Source organism: Pollicipes pollicipes, unplaced genomic scaffold (assembly GCF_011947565.3).
Source record: "Pollicipes pollicipes isolate AB1234 unplaced genomic scaffold, Ppol_2.1 Scaffold_2555;HRSCAF=2994_pilon_pilon_pilon, whole genome shotgun sequence".
Taxonomy (NCBI): Eukaryota; Metazoa; Arthropoda; class Thecostraca; order Pollicipedomorpha; family Pollicipedidae; genus Pollicipes; species Pollicipes pollicipes.
In genome coordinates, this window is record NW_023596136.1 from 19479223 (window position 1) to 19492035 (window position 12813).

Sequence of the window (12813 nt, forward strand, 5' to 3'; positions counted from 1 at the left end):
GGGAGAGCGGGCGAGAAAGGGATATAAAGCTGAGTTGTTTGAGAAATAGAAGTTGCCACGTTTTGGTGTTTTGCCGGATAGAATGCAGTGCATTACAGAGTATTGGGAGTGAGCAAACAGGCCATTCCGTTAAAATTCGCGAAAAGCCATCATCGAATACATACTCAGATGCGCTAACCCTTAATGAGCAAACGACCGTCGCATCAAAATATGATAAACAATGCATGCATCTATTTTCTCAGTACGTCTACCTCCCTGTACGTACGTCAGTAGGCCCCTGGACGTATCCTTTCACAGATGAGGATACACCCTTCGACCATATGGAGCGGCCATCGGGTAAGGAATGCACGTATTGCCAGCATTGGGTGTTTTAATACACATCGCGGTTTTTACTACATAGTATCGAACGTCTTTGCTCAATGCGTCACTACCTTCTTTACATATGCCACATAGGCATACAGTATAGTTCGGTACAGGCCACTGACAGATACTTCTGGCGGACATCCACACACGAGATGAGGCGGACGCACCAGAAGTGCTCGGCTCCACTCATCCTATATTATGCGGAACCATTGCACGGGTGACCTGCTGATGCCCAACAAGAATACAATTCAATACCCGATCACATGTGATCGCAAGATGCTGAACTTATAGCTCGATGCAGCTTTCAGGAACACGTCATTGGTTTCGTTCAATCCGCACCCGGAAGGTCAGGACCTTCGATGACAATGGAAGCATTGACCGAGCTATGTTCTGCCAAGAACTGACCTAGTTTAGTGGAGGAGTGTTGGGTGTATTTTTTACCCACAAAAAAGGAACATAATATGACTCAGGAGCGTGTTTTGTGCTTATGTGTCAGTGTAATGACGTAAGATGTAAGAAAAAAGCGTTTTGGTCATATTTATGAGGCTATGTGCATTCAAACGTAAAAAGCATGCTTTTGTTCGCCGGGACATCTCTCAATGACTCAGAAGTTCCTGCTTTTGTGAACTAAATTTTCTACTTCTGTATGGCCTTTTACGGTTGAATTTTCGCTCCCCACCCAAGCTCAAGGGCGATTCTAGCTCACTGCACCTAGAACTCGTTGTAGTTGAAGAAATGCCGCGCATCAGTAACGACTGTGTAAGTCTTGGCTTAAGATGTTTATTTCTAAGACTGTCATCTATTTTGGCAGCATAAGTTGTGTTGTTTAGTACTCTTGTTATGGGATTTTGTATTAGACGCAATGTCACGTATAAGTAAAGACCATAAGTTTTGTAGCGCATGTTATGGCGTGCATACGTTTTTGTTTGTTGTGTGACACTCATGTCATGTAAAAGTTTCCACTGGAAGAACTGCTGCGTATCAGTAAAGTCTGCTTAGTTCTTGCCGTAGAAGTAATGCCGCGTTTAACTGATGTCGTAGCACTCCTGTCGGTACGAGTCTCTGATGTGGCACTGACGTCGTGACATTGCTTGAATGAGAAGGAAGAATGACAAATGAGAAGGAATACGGTGAAAACTTAAGTTATCTCCCACCAAAAGCATCAAAGATTTAGCCGTTCCGCCTCATCTCAATGGCATATACCATTTCTTTTGACTTGCATGCGTGAACTGATGGCATGGCGCTGGCGTCATAAAACATGCTGGATGTTTTAAGTCAAAGGAAGTCTCCTCATTGCATTAAGTACTGGCTCCACGATGCACTCTTTCATAACCTGAGCACGATTTTTTATCATTCCGCGTTTCTTAGCAACGGAACAATGTTGATTTCATGAGATCACACTAGCCCTGCTGCATGCTAAACTAATGAGTTCCCGAACACAAGAAGATGGAAAAGCGTGTTAACGCCTTCGTCTAAGAAAACAGTTAAAACGTCTTCAGGAAACTGGAACTCTGAAGAACACTAATTGGAAAAGAGAAAAAAATAAAAAAGCGTCATACAAAAAGCGAGAGTTCAGAAGACGATATCATGAAAAAGTCACTATTTAGATCAAATATTTGGACACCATTTCGTTTTTCACGATAGGCTATATAGATAGCCTTGGGCTATATGCTGGCCATTGTGATAACCATTTGGTGTGGTTGCAACAAGACCACGTGCATATTCAATCACCTGGTTTTCCATGTTAAAGACCGTTGTGCACGAGAAAAATCGCGGTTTCGTCTATCAAGACTATGCGTTTGGTGACTCAACATGGAGCAAAGGTTTGTTTCGGACGTTGGTGCAGAGCAAGAGGAGGCTCCAGCTCAAGCTAATGAAATTCAGCCAGGTATGTGTGCTCATCTCCTGCATGTGTACCATCTGTAGGGAGAACAGGCCATGTTCTGTTGGACGTCAACTCTCAGCTTTCTTAGACTCTTTCCCCAAATGTTACAAGTTTTCACAAATTAAGGCAATGTCAGTCAAAAACATACTTTGTCAGAAAGCTTTTCTAAACAGGTCTGGTGAATCTGCAGAGATGATACTGATCTGGTGCAGATATCGCTCAAGGTCGTAGTTGTACTAATTGGATGGAGCGGGGTGGGGGGCTAGTAGGTGAAAAAAATGATTGCCTTCCGTCCCTCAGTTTACACCATTTTTCTTGTTTCTCCCAAGATTTAGACCACTTTCTTCATCAACTTGTGGGCTGTAGCCCAAGTTCGAGGGGTAGGGGGCTGGAGCCCAGCTGAATACGAAACTACACCGCTGGTGTCAATCAAACTATGGGGCATGTTTGATCATGTGAGGTCGGCGCCACCATACAAGCAACGGTCGCAAGGTTCGCGGACGATCGGGATGCATGATAAGTATTTATCCATCAATTGCTATACAGGTAGGGGTGATAAATCTTCCGACTTGGTGGATAGGATCAGCGACAAAAATGCATGCATTCAAAGGAACCTTGGCGTAAAAATGCTTTTGACACGTACTGTGAGCCATCGATTCACATTTAAAATTTCTCACCAGCCTATATCCAGGCCGTGTTTTGGAATCTACCCTGTGGAGGCAGATGCCTCCTAAATGGCCCCAAAAGCCTACTCGCCCGTGCAATTTCGTCGAAGCCCAGGGAAAGATAATGATGAAATGGACGAATAATCTTGGGAAGCTGAATAGCCGTATTTGCTAAATGACATAGATGAGTCGAATAGGCAAGTTTGTGCACCGCTGAGAAACAGCTCTGCGCACCTATCTAGCATAGCAGCCATGATATTCAAATAAAGAGCGATAACAACTCCATCTCTCCCCCTCCCCCCAAGACACCATGCTTGCTTTCCAGAAAAAGTATGCCCTGGGCTTGTCCCCCTCCCCACTTTTGAAATGTTCCTATGGCTATGCGCTGAATTATGCTAGAAGACTGAGCTAATATTTGAAAGCAGATTACCTGCTCTTAACAGTGCAGGCTAATAAATTCCTTCAGTTAAAGATCGTAATAGGTGTGTGCATAACGTAGCAACATTACAAGCATCCTTCCAACATAATGTTTCCATTTGTTTCTCAATGAAGGGTCTATTGAGATGATGCAAAATTGCCGAACTAATATTGTTGCTGCTTGCCCTATTTTGCAAATGGCAGCACCTCTGTAGATAATAGTGAATGTTATGCTTGGATATGTTGTGCTTCAAATACCAGTCAGACAACAATCTCAATGTTTCTTTATTGAAAAACAACATGATTCTTAGCCCCAACCTTAAAGGGAGCAGAATGAGCAATGATGAGCATCTTGAGGAAGATGGCTGGTAAACTAGGCAAATCGGCATGTATGTTTAATGTGCAAAAGTAAGCTAAACGCAGCCTTAATCTGAGAGGTGTGTGTGGGATGGGGGGGGGGACAGTGAACACTGGACGTCCTCCCCTACCTTGAAAAGTGGAGAAGCCATGGCCCCCTGGCCCCTTGTTCCTACGGTCGGGATGCAGCATACTCAAAATTACAAATTTCTAGGCTTTCTAGGTCAGGAGCATCATGTTTAAATTATTGATGGGCTGCGAATAAGGCCTGTTCGCGTTATGCCCACCCTTATTCAGCATGTGATACTCATCGGGTCTGGAGTACTTCAGTGTGACCAAATGGTATTTCAGTTTTGCAGCTTTGTTTCATTTCTCCATTAGTTCAACCATTGCCATTCAATGCTGCCAACTGTGGTGATCATTGCGAGATATTTAACTTTTACCGCAGTTTTTGTAATATTCCAGCAATGGCATAACAAGGACAAAGCAATCTTTATCGGTGCATGTCAACACTGTGGGGACGCCCCCATCACAAAATAAAATTGCCCCATGCAGTTGCCTGCAATCCAAACATTGTATTACACAATGAGCTGTGCGTGGTAAATACGCCCAATGTAAGAAGCGAGCGTCGTAGTTGATTGGTGGCACGGTTTGTTGCGTACCCAAAATTTTGAGGTGGACAGCACAACAAAACATCCTTGTCATTTATGCTAAATCGCACGCTCCAAGGGAATGTTCTACAGTACAAAATCTATAATGAAATAAGCTCACAAATAAGCTCTGGGATATTTGTATGCGAAAGAACTGCTCTAGACAACACAACTTCTCTATTTAGTAAACATGCTCCTCAACACGTCATAGACTGTGTCATCGTACCTTGAACAACAATGATTGAGCGCCAGTTGACGCACGTCAATCTGGAAATCATGCCCACGAACGCCAGAAATGAATAAACCAGCAGTCATACTTTTCGTGGCCTTCATCGCCGCATGGACAATGATATGGCATAATTCAAATCATGTCATTATGCCGTCATGGATGCCTGGGTCCTTAAAATAGTCTGCACGAAGTAGTCTGCACGTCTTCGCGGGCGTCTAGCTCAGAGACAGGAGGGGTTTACGTCGTAAGAATAGCAGGGCTGTGAGATTCACCGAATGATCTTCAAGATGGCCATTTCCGTTCAAAATCCAATACAAAGGTGGAGCATTCCGTTTAAAGGGAATGTTCCACATTTTAAGATATGGAAGCAAGCATCAGATATGATGAAACAAGCTCACTGAAAACTATTGTTATACTTCTACGCTGAAAAGACTGCTCTAGACAATTCATCTGTTTAGTAAATCTATTCATCAACGCCTTGTCGTGTGACTGCATCGTCGTACCTTGCACAACATTGATTGAGACGCAGTTGGCAGCCGTTACATCTAGAAGTCGTGCTCACGAACGCCAGGTATGGGCGACTCGATAGTCATGTATGTTCGGCCTTGATCGCTGCATAGCTTATGGAGTTGAATGACATAGGAATGATGAATGGATGACGATGATAATGACATAGATGAGACAGGAGTTGCATGACATATTTAAGTAAAAGGAGCCATGCGGCGACCAAGGCCAAACAACAATTGTCCAGACATTCATATCTGGCGTTCGTGAACGAGATGTCCAGATATAGCAGCCGTCAATTGGCTCTCAGTGCATATTCTGCACGGTACGATGACATAATCAGACCATGAAGGTCTGATTATGTACTAAGGAGCGTATTTACGAAACAGAAAATTGTGCTGTCAAGAGGAGCTTTTTACACTTAAAAGCATATCAATAGTTATGATAAAACTTGTTTCATCCCATCTGATGCTTACTTCAATGTTCTCAGATGTGAAACGTTCCCTTTAATGGCAGATCAGCATTGTAGCGCAGCGGGCTTTTGCGGGCTGGATCACTATCTAGGAGGGCGGGATAGGCAGCGGAGTGGTATTTTGGAACAAGTTGCGTCTCTAGCTGCCATCCCTTCCCTAGGCCCTGCGCGAGGCACTCCGCGCCAGCTTGCGTGCGGACGCGCGTGCCCCGGCGGATGCGCTCGGCTAGCCAGCAGATGCTCCGTGGTGAGCACGCTCCCGGTGAGGATTTGGATCGGGCCCTTACGGCCGACGAGGTGAAGGCGTTGATGGGGGACTCCAGACTTCTCGGCCGAGTTTCAAGGTGGCACTGGGGGCTGGACGGTTGCTTGGAAGTGGCGGACGGCGAGTGAGCGGTGAACCATCGGCTCAGTAGCAGTACAAGATGCTAGAATCCTGGCCTTTGAGCGGCTGGTGGCAGCAATGCGAGCGGATGAGCGGCTGGTGGCAGCAGAACGAGCGGAGAACGGCTTGCCTCGCGGAATCGAGCCCACAATACCTGTGTCTTGGGCAAGCAAGGTTCGGACCGTCCTGAACATGCTGGCGCTCAACAGCCACGTGACAGCTTACATTGCTGACGCCTATGTTTGCACCAGCCACTCGCGCAAGTGGCGCTGACGCGGTCGGCGTGCGGCCGTCGGCGGCCGTAGACACAGCTGTCGCTCGACCGGCTACTGTCGCTCGGCCGGCAACTGTCGCTCGACCGGCAACTGTGGCCGTACGAGACAGTGACCAGTCGCGGGCGGCGCTACTGCCTCACACTGTTGGGCGTGCACGGCGCGCGACCCGTGGTGCTGGACGAGTGACTGCGCGACTGTCTCCACTGGCTGGACAAGTGACTGCGTGTCTGCCTCCACTGGCTGGACAAGTGACTGTGTGTCTGCCTTCACTGGCTGGACAAGTGACTGCGTGTCTGCCTCCACTGGTTGGACAAATGACTGCGTGTCTGCCTCCACTGGCTGGACAAGTGACTGCGTGTCTGCCTCCACTGGCGCGAGCTCCATCGCCGTTCGCGCTCCGGTAGCGACCTGAACCTGGCTATCCCTTGGGGGTGAGGGAGATCGACTGGCGGATGGACTCGGTCACGGTTCACAGCTGAGCGAACGGCGCACTTGTCCGACTGGCGGAGAACCTCGCTGACACCGGCGCCGAAAGAGTGGATGCGCGGTCCGGAAGTGGGCGAAGGTGTGCCTGCAGGATAACCGCCCGCAGGGAAGCGGAGGCGGCCGGAGACGCGGCGTGCGCTGACGTCAGCGTGGGGAGTGTGCAGTGTGCAACAGCGCGTGCGGTGCACGAGCGAACGGGACATCCCGGCGTTCGTCGAACGCTCTATTTGCGCGCCGGGATTTGCAGCGTGAAATCGCGCTGGTGACGGCGCGTGCGGTGATTGGAGCTGCGAGTAGTGCCACTCCATCGAACCGGCGCCGATGCCATGACGGCATGACGACGACGTGGGATCTCATCGCCGTCCACATCACGCATTACCAGGGGCTGAGTTTCCCTCCACTACTGACTGCGGGCCGTCGCTGCGCCGCATTGATTCCATCGAGGTTGTCGTGCCCCTTGGGCAGCTGTTCTACGATCATGGTGCACCAACGGATATCCTTACGCAGAATGCCATCGTCATGGAGCACCGCCACCGCTCATTGAAGGTGATCGCGGGGCGGGGGGTGGCAGCGTTTGGTGGCCGGACGGTACACACCTACAATGTAACTCGGCATGACTGGGACGGGGCTGGATCAGCGTCGACTGCTGGTATGTAGTGAACGGCTGCGCGCGGCCGGCGCGGGGACCCCGTGACTGTCGTACCGGGACCGACACCGGCGTCCGACGGGGTGCGGCTCAGGGTCGGGACAGAGCGTGGATGTGGCGCCGCGGAACTCGTCACACCGAAGTGTCACGCCGCGGGACGGTGACTCGTATGGTGTGGCGACAAGCAGTAACGCTGGGTGATGTACCGTGGCATGCCAGAGGACGACGCACAGTGACATGCCAGAGGATGACGTGCAGTGGCATGCCAGAGGATGAAGTACAGTGGCATGCCAGAGGATGACGTACAATGACATGCAAGGAGTGTTGGGGTCCCGGCATGCCAGGAGAGTTGGGGTCTCGGCATGCCAGCAGTGTTGGGGTTTCGGCATTCCAGGAGTGTTGGTGTCTAGGCATGCCAGCAGTGTTGGGGTCCCGGCATGACAGGAGAGTTTGGATTTCGGCATGCAACGAACAGCCACGACCGCAGCAGAGATGGCGAAACAGACCAGCCGCTGCCGCTGCAGGTTGAGCGTCGACCGGCCGGGGGAGGAAAGTGATGCCGTGGCGGAGCGGGTGGAGGAGGCTTCGCTGGGCCGTAGCATTACACGCGAATAGTGCCAAATATTATCAATGTGTTGCTCACCTCGATGGACTCTTGAAAATTAGAGGGTGGTTTGTGTCACAGACTAACGTGCTCGTGCGTTGCCTGCGGCGGTGCGGGAGCGTTTTGGCGGAAGTGCAGATCGCGTGAGCATGGTGGTAACGCGTGACTGCTGACGTACAGTAGAAGCAAACGAAGTTAGATAATTCTTAAAAACAAAACGTTGCGTACTAGTTTTGCATTGCAAAACTAGTACGCAACGGCTGTTTAGTTTCCTCATCGGGTTATAAGAGAGAAATTGACCAGAGCAATGGAAATGTGAGGATGCATTGCGGAAAAGTGGGTCTCATGCGTTCACCCGGTGTGCGTCGTAAATCATGTCACGCAGCCAAGGGAAGGGCCCATGACCCCATGACCCCACAGGCCCCCTTCAAGGGAGCCTTTAGGGTCTTAAGCCTTTGGATGTGGCGAAGACCCCTGCAATTTTTGGCAGCTTAAAACGCTCGCATGGCTTGTAAAACAAAACTTGACCCTCAACCCCATCAAAATGAGACCCTGAGCCTAACAATTCTTTGGACCCAACAACAGATGTTTTAAAGTAAAGGAGTGTGTCCCCTTGGATTAACGGGAACCCTATGCTTCAATTTGGGCATTTGCCGGGTGAAATTTTAGCTACGCAAATGCAGCGCCTAATAATATCACACGAGCCTACTATAACGCACGAACGCCACTTAGGTTTCAATAGCAGATGCCTTGCAATTTTAAATGATGTTCCCAGATTCACTGGGCATGAGGATGCTGCTCAGCACGAAGACAAAGAGACATTGTATCAATTTGTGTTCGGTCAACGAGTTTCAGCGTCGCAAGACAAATACAGCTCGGACCACGCCCCTTGTGCAAAAACGATCGCACCCGTGCCAAAGACGTTTCGAAGGAACACTGGTCCGTCGCGCACCAAATGCAGGATGATGGCCACAAAAAAATCTTCGAAATAGCTCAGAAAGTCGCCAAACAGTCACACAATCGTAAAGCATGGTCTGGAAAATGGCCTCAAACTTTCAACAAGGTGGCTAGGTGCTAGAAGCTGCCAGAAGCATACAACAATGCTGGATGACTTAATAATTGGCTGAAAGCAAAATGAAACTGGCCCTAGTTTTTGAACGTCATATGGCTTAGTGACGGTGCCAAATCGGTCCGAATGAGACATTGGAACATCATATGTGTGCCCCGAAGTAGCCTGACATCGTTCTGGACAGCGCGCTGCGCAGCCCGAAAAGTGAGAGCGTGGTGGGCCATGAGTTCCAAGGACATCATTGGGTCCTCGCCCCAGGGATAGATCCAGGATTTCGTTCGGGGTAGAAGGCACAAAATTGCTTTCCCACCGGACTTTGGTGCCCCTGGAACCAGAATGCTTCGAGCCATTTATGGTGCGTTCTGAAATTTGGGTGTTACTTGAGAATAAAGGCTATGGCTATGGCTATGGCTATAATAAAGGCTATGACACCCAAAATGATGGTTGGTGCTGTTTTCGCAGTCTGGGTTGGTCCAGGGCTTCGTCAAATGGACGCAGAATGGAGCATGGATATTGTAATGGCCCCTTGAACTTCTGTGACAAGGGCAGGCTTTCTGACCAGCTTCTAGTGCATAGCCATATATATATATATATATATATATATATATAATATATATCATCTCTATATATATATAATGAATAAATATATATATATCATAAATATATATATATATATAGTCTATAATATATCATATTATTATATTATATATATTATATATATAAGTATATATGTTGGCTCAATGAAGTTTTTGTTCTTCTTCACCACGAGATATGGTTCGTAAAAGTGAGGCACTTTTACCTGATGGGTGTCCAAGGAAGGGAAGAGAATGGCGCGGCTCCAGGATCCCCCCACCCTCTCTGGATCAACTCTTGTCTGCACGGCATTGTTTAGTCACAAACTCGAGTAGTAAGACAATGAAATTTCGACAGATCTGGAACATTGCCATCACATCATATGATAAAATATGTTTTATAGCCCTCCAACGCCTGCAGGGGGCCCAACAGATACCAAAAAATCTGCCCTCCCGCATCTCCTGGAGCGGCTTAGGATCTGCACCATGACCGGGCACGTGCTGTATCCACCTCAAATGGGAGCTGCCAGCAACGGATTAAGAGGGGAGGCCATGGGGCCACGGCATTTCCTTGGGCCAAACGGGCACCAAAAGTTGGTGGTGACACCGAAACGGGCCACCGAAAGCCTAATTTTGTCCATATGATCTTTATTTTCGTGACGCACCAAAGCTCCGGGGCTCCAGAAACGGCCCCAGCTCTTCAGCACAAAAAAATCACCACAGAATGAAGTGGCCGAAATCCCCTAAAAATGTGTCTGGGAAATATGATAAGCATGGTTCCTGGGTTCGACTTTTCCCCGTACCAATTACCCCCCCCCCCCCCCCATCCCCGACGACAAGGGACATGTTCCACACCTACTAATAACACGCCAGTATGCTGTTAATTTTTCTTAAAAAATAATCCGAGCCTTTTTTGAATAGATGAATTTCCGATATCATAGCCCACGCTAAGCAGTGCTTGTTGTGCGAGCCCTGGTCCCTACCACTCGATCGCGCACTCCATGTCAACGACAGAATTTGGTGGCGGAATTTGGTGGCGGAAGCTTAATGAGCCGCACAACCCGCCACGGTCTGTCCTGCCCTCTGGATTCATGTGACCTTTATCGCGGCTGCTGTCACTGGCCACAGGCCATGCTTGTTAAGGCCAAACAGCGGGCGCCTCAGGCGACTCGAACTTACCCCGCCACGGGTGGTTGATTCGGAAGGCAGGCACTCAACCAACTGAGCCATTGGAATGTACAGACATACATATAGTGTGACGCTAAGAACTATACATGAATTTAAGCGACTGTTCCACGCTGGGTGACTTTGCCTTAGTGGACACTTCTGATCAGGGGAGACGGCGGTGGTCCTACCAACAAATCAGTGTTGTCGTGCTAAGCTTTGCTGGCATGTTTAGTGGAAGGGATTTTTGTGAGAATTAACCCGTACATGCATCGTTCTGGTAAGTCTGGTTTTGGTTGTTCTTATCAGGACAGCGTACTCAATACAACGCAGCCCGCAATCTGCGTCGGCGCATTGCCATTGGGCATTGACTGCTTGTTCAACGGTACAGTCTGGGCTTGGGCGTCAAATGTCAACTGCATATAAAGCCGGGGAACGATCTTGCGAAATCACTAAACTCTGCTACGAGCCTCAACAATGGACAACCAAACACGAATCAACTCCTGGTACATAACCCAAGGCCAAAAAGGTGTCCAGGATGACCACGAAAGATAGCCCAAGCGAGGGGGAAGCAACTAAAACATGTCAATGTGATGTATGAAATTTAACACATCATGAAATGTCAAGGTCAAAATCTACAATCTCAAAACATACATGGAAACCGTGTATTTTAGCATCCTAAATAATCATCACGGTGCTCAAAAACGTTCAGAAGCTATCGCGGGCAACTAAGGTGGCTCCCAAAGGTCCTAGTCGTACGATGGGGTTAGCGAACAGGGTGGTTAAAACGACGCACACCGGCTCGAAAATGTGTCCGCATGCCACTCGTCAAAAACACAATAAAGGTAAGTTGCACAGCCAAATGTCTTGATGGAAAATCCCTGAGCATTGAAGATTTGCGTCATGCATCATTCACACTCCGCCATTACACAGGGAGCTTCATGCGGCACGTGCTCCAAGCAAACGTATTTCCGAAAGAGGTACAGGCTAATATCAGTCCAGTTTCCCGCGCGCCGCGCCCCCGGTCGCGTGTAGTGTCGGAAGCTCCGCTGTTTACTGCCCCACCACGCCGTGCCTAGTCCTGCACGCCTGCCAGTGACTGTCGTGTGAGAGTGATCGCCTGCGTGATGTAGCGTGCCGTGGATTCTGTGTCGGTCCAACAAAACAGCCTGCGTTTACCGCGAAAAAGACTCATCGCGATCTTGCCCGCAATCTGGTGCTGCTGGTGTTGACGTACCTGCTGCTCAGGAACAGCTGCGATACCAGCTTTACAGCCACCTCTCCGATGGACCACCGCCATCGTCACCGACACTGTCCTGCAGCGACCCTCCAGCCCATCGGCCCTGTCGAAACGCCGGCCGATCTCGAGGCAGCCTCATCCCTTAGCCGTCTACGGCGACCACGGCCGTGACCGACCCGCGGCCGCTCGCGTCACCCGGCGCGGCAAGCGCGGTGCCAGCACAGGTGCCGCGGCTGCAGGGGTGGTCAGACGTGGCGGCGCTCTTCTTCGGACGGTCTTCGGAATATGCTCGTGGGACTTATCAACAGCCAGTCCCTGCTGCCGAAGATAGTTTCATTACAGCACGATCATCTAAAGCGGCTGCATTACGACTTTTACGAGATCACCCAGACGGGGCTGCGATCCGCCATTGCGTCCAGACTGGTCACGTTCACCGGCTATGCGCCGCACCGTCCAGATAGGCTAAGAGTGGAGGTGTGGCGGTTTAAGCCACGACTGCTACAAAGCCACTGTCGTCTCACAGCCGGCATCTCAGTGTTCGGACTATTGGCTGGAGTCCCTCTGGCTGCGAGTGAGATCGGAGTCTGGCTGGCCCGCATTTCTCTGTGGCTGTGGTTTACCGGCCCTCGCGTAGCGCCGTGCCGCCAGGCGGACTTCAACGAACTGGAGCTGCAATATCAGCGAGTACTTCTACACACCACCTCGGACCGATCCCCATCATGGGCCACTTAAATTGTAGTTTACTGGACCCAGCTAGTAACGCTGTAAATGGCCGGTTAAATGAAATAATCCGATCGTTCCATCCTCACCAGTTTGTCAGAGTCCACTTT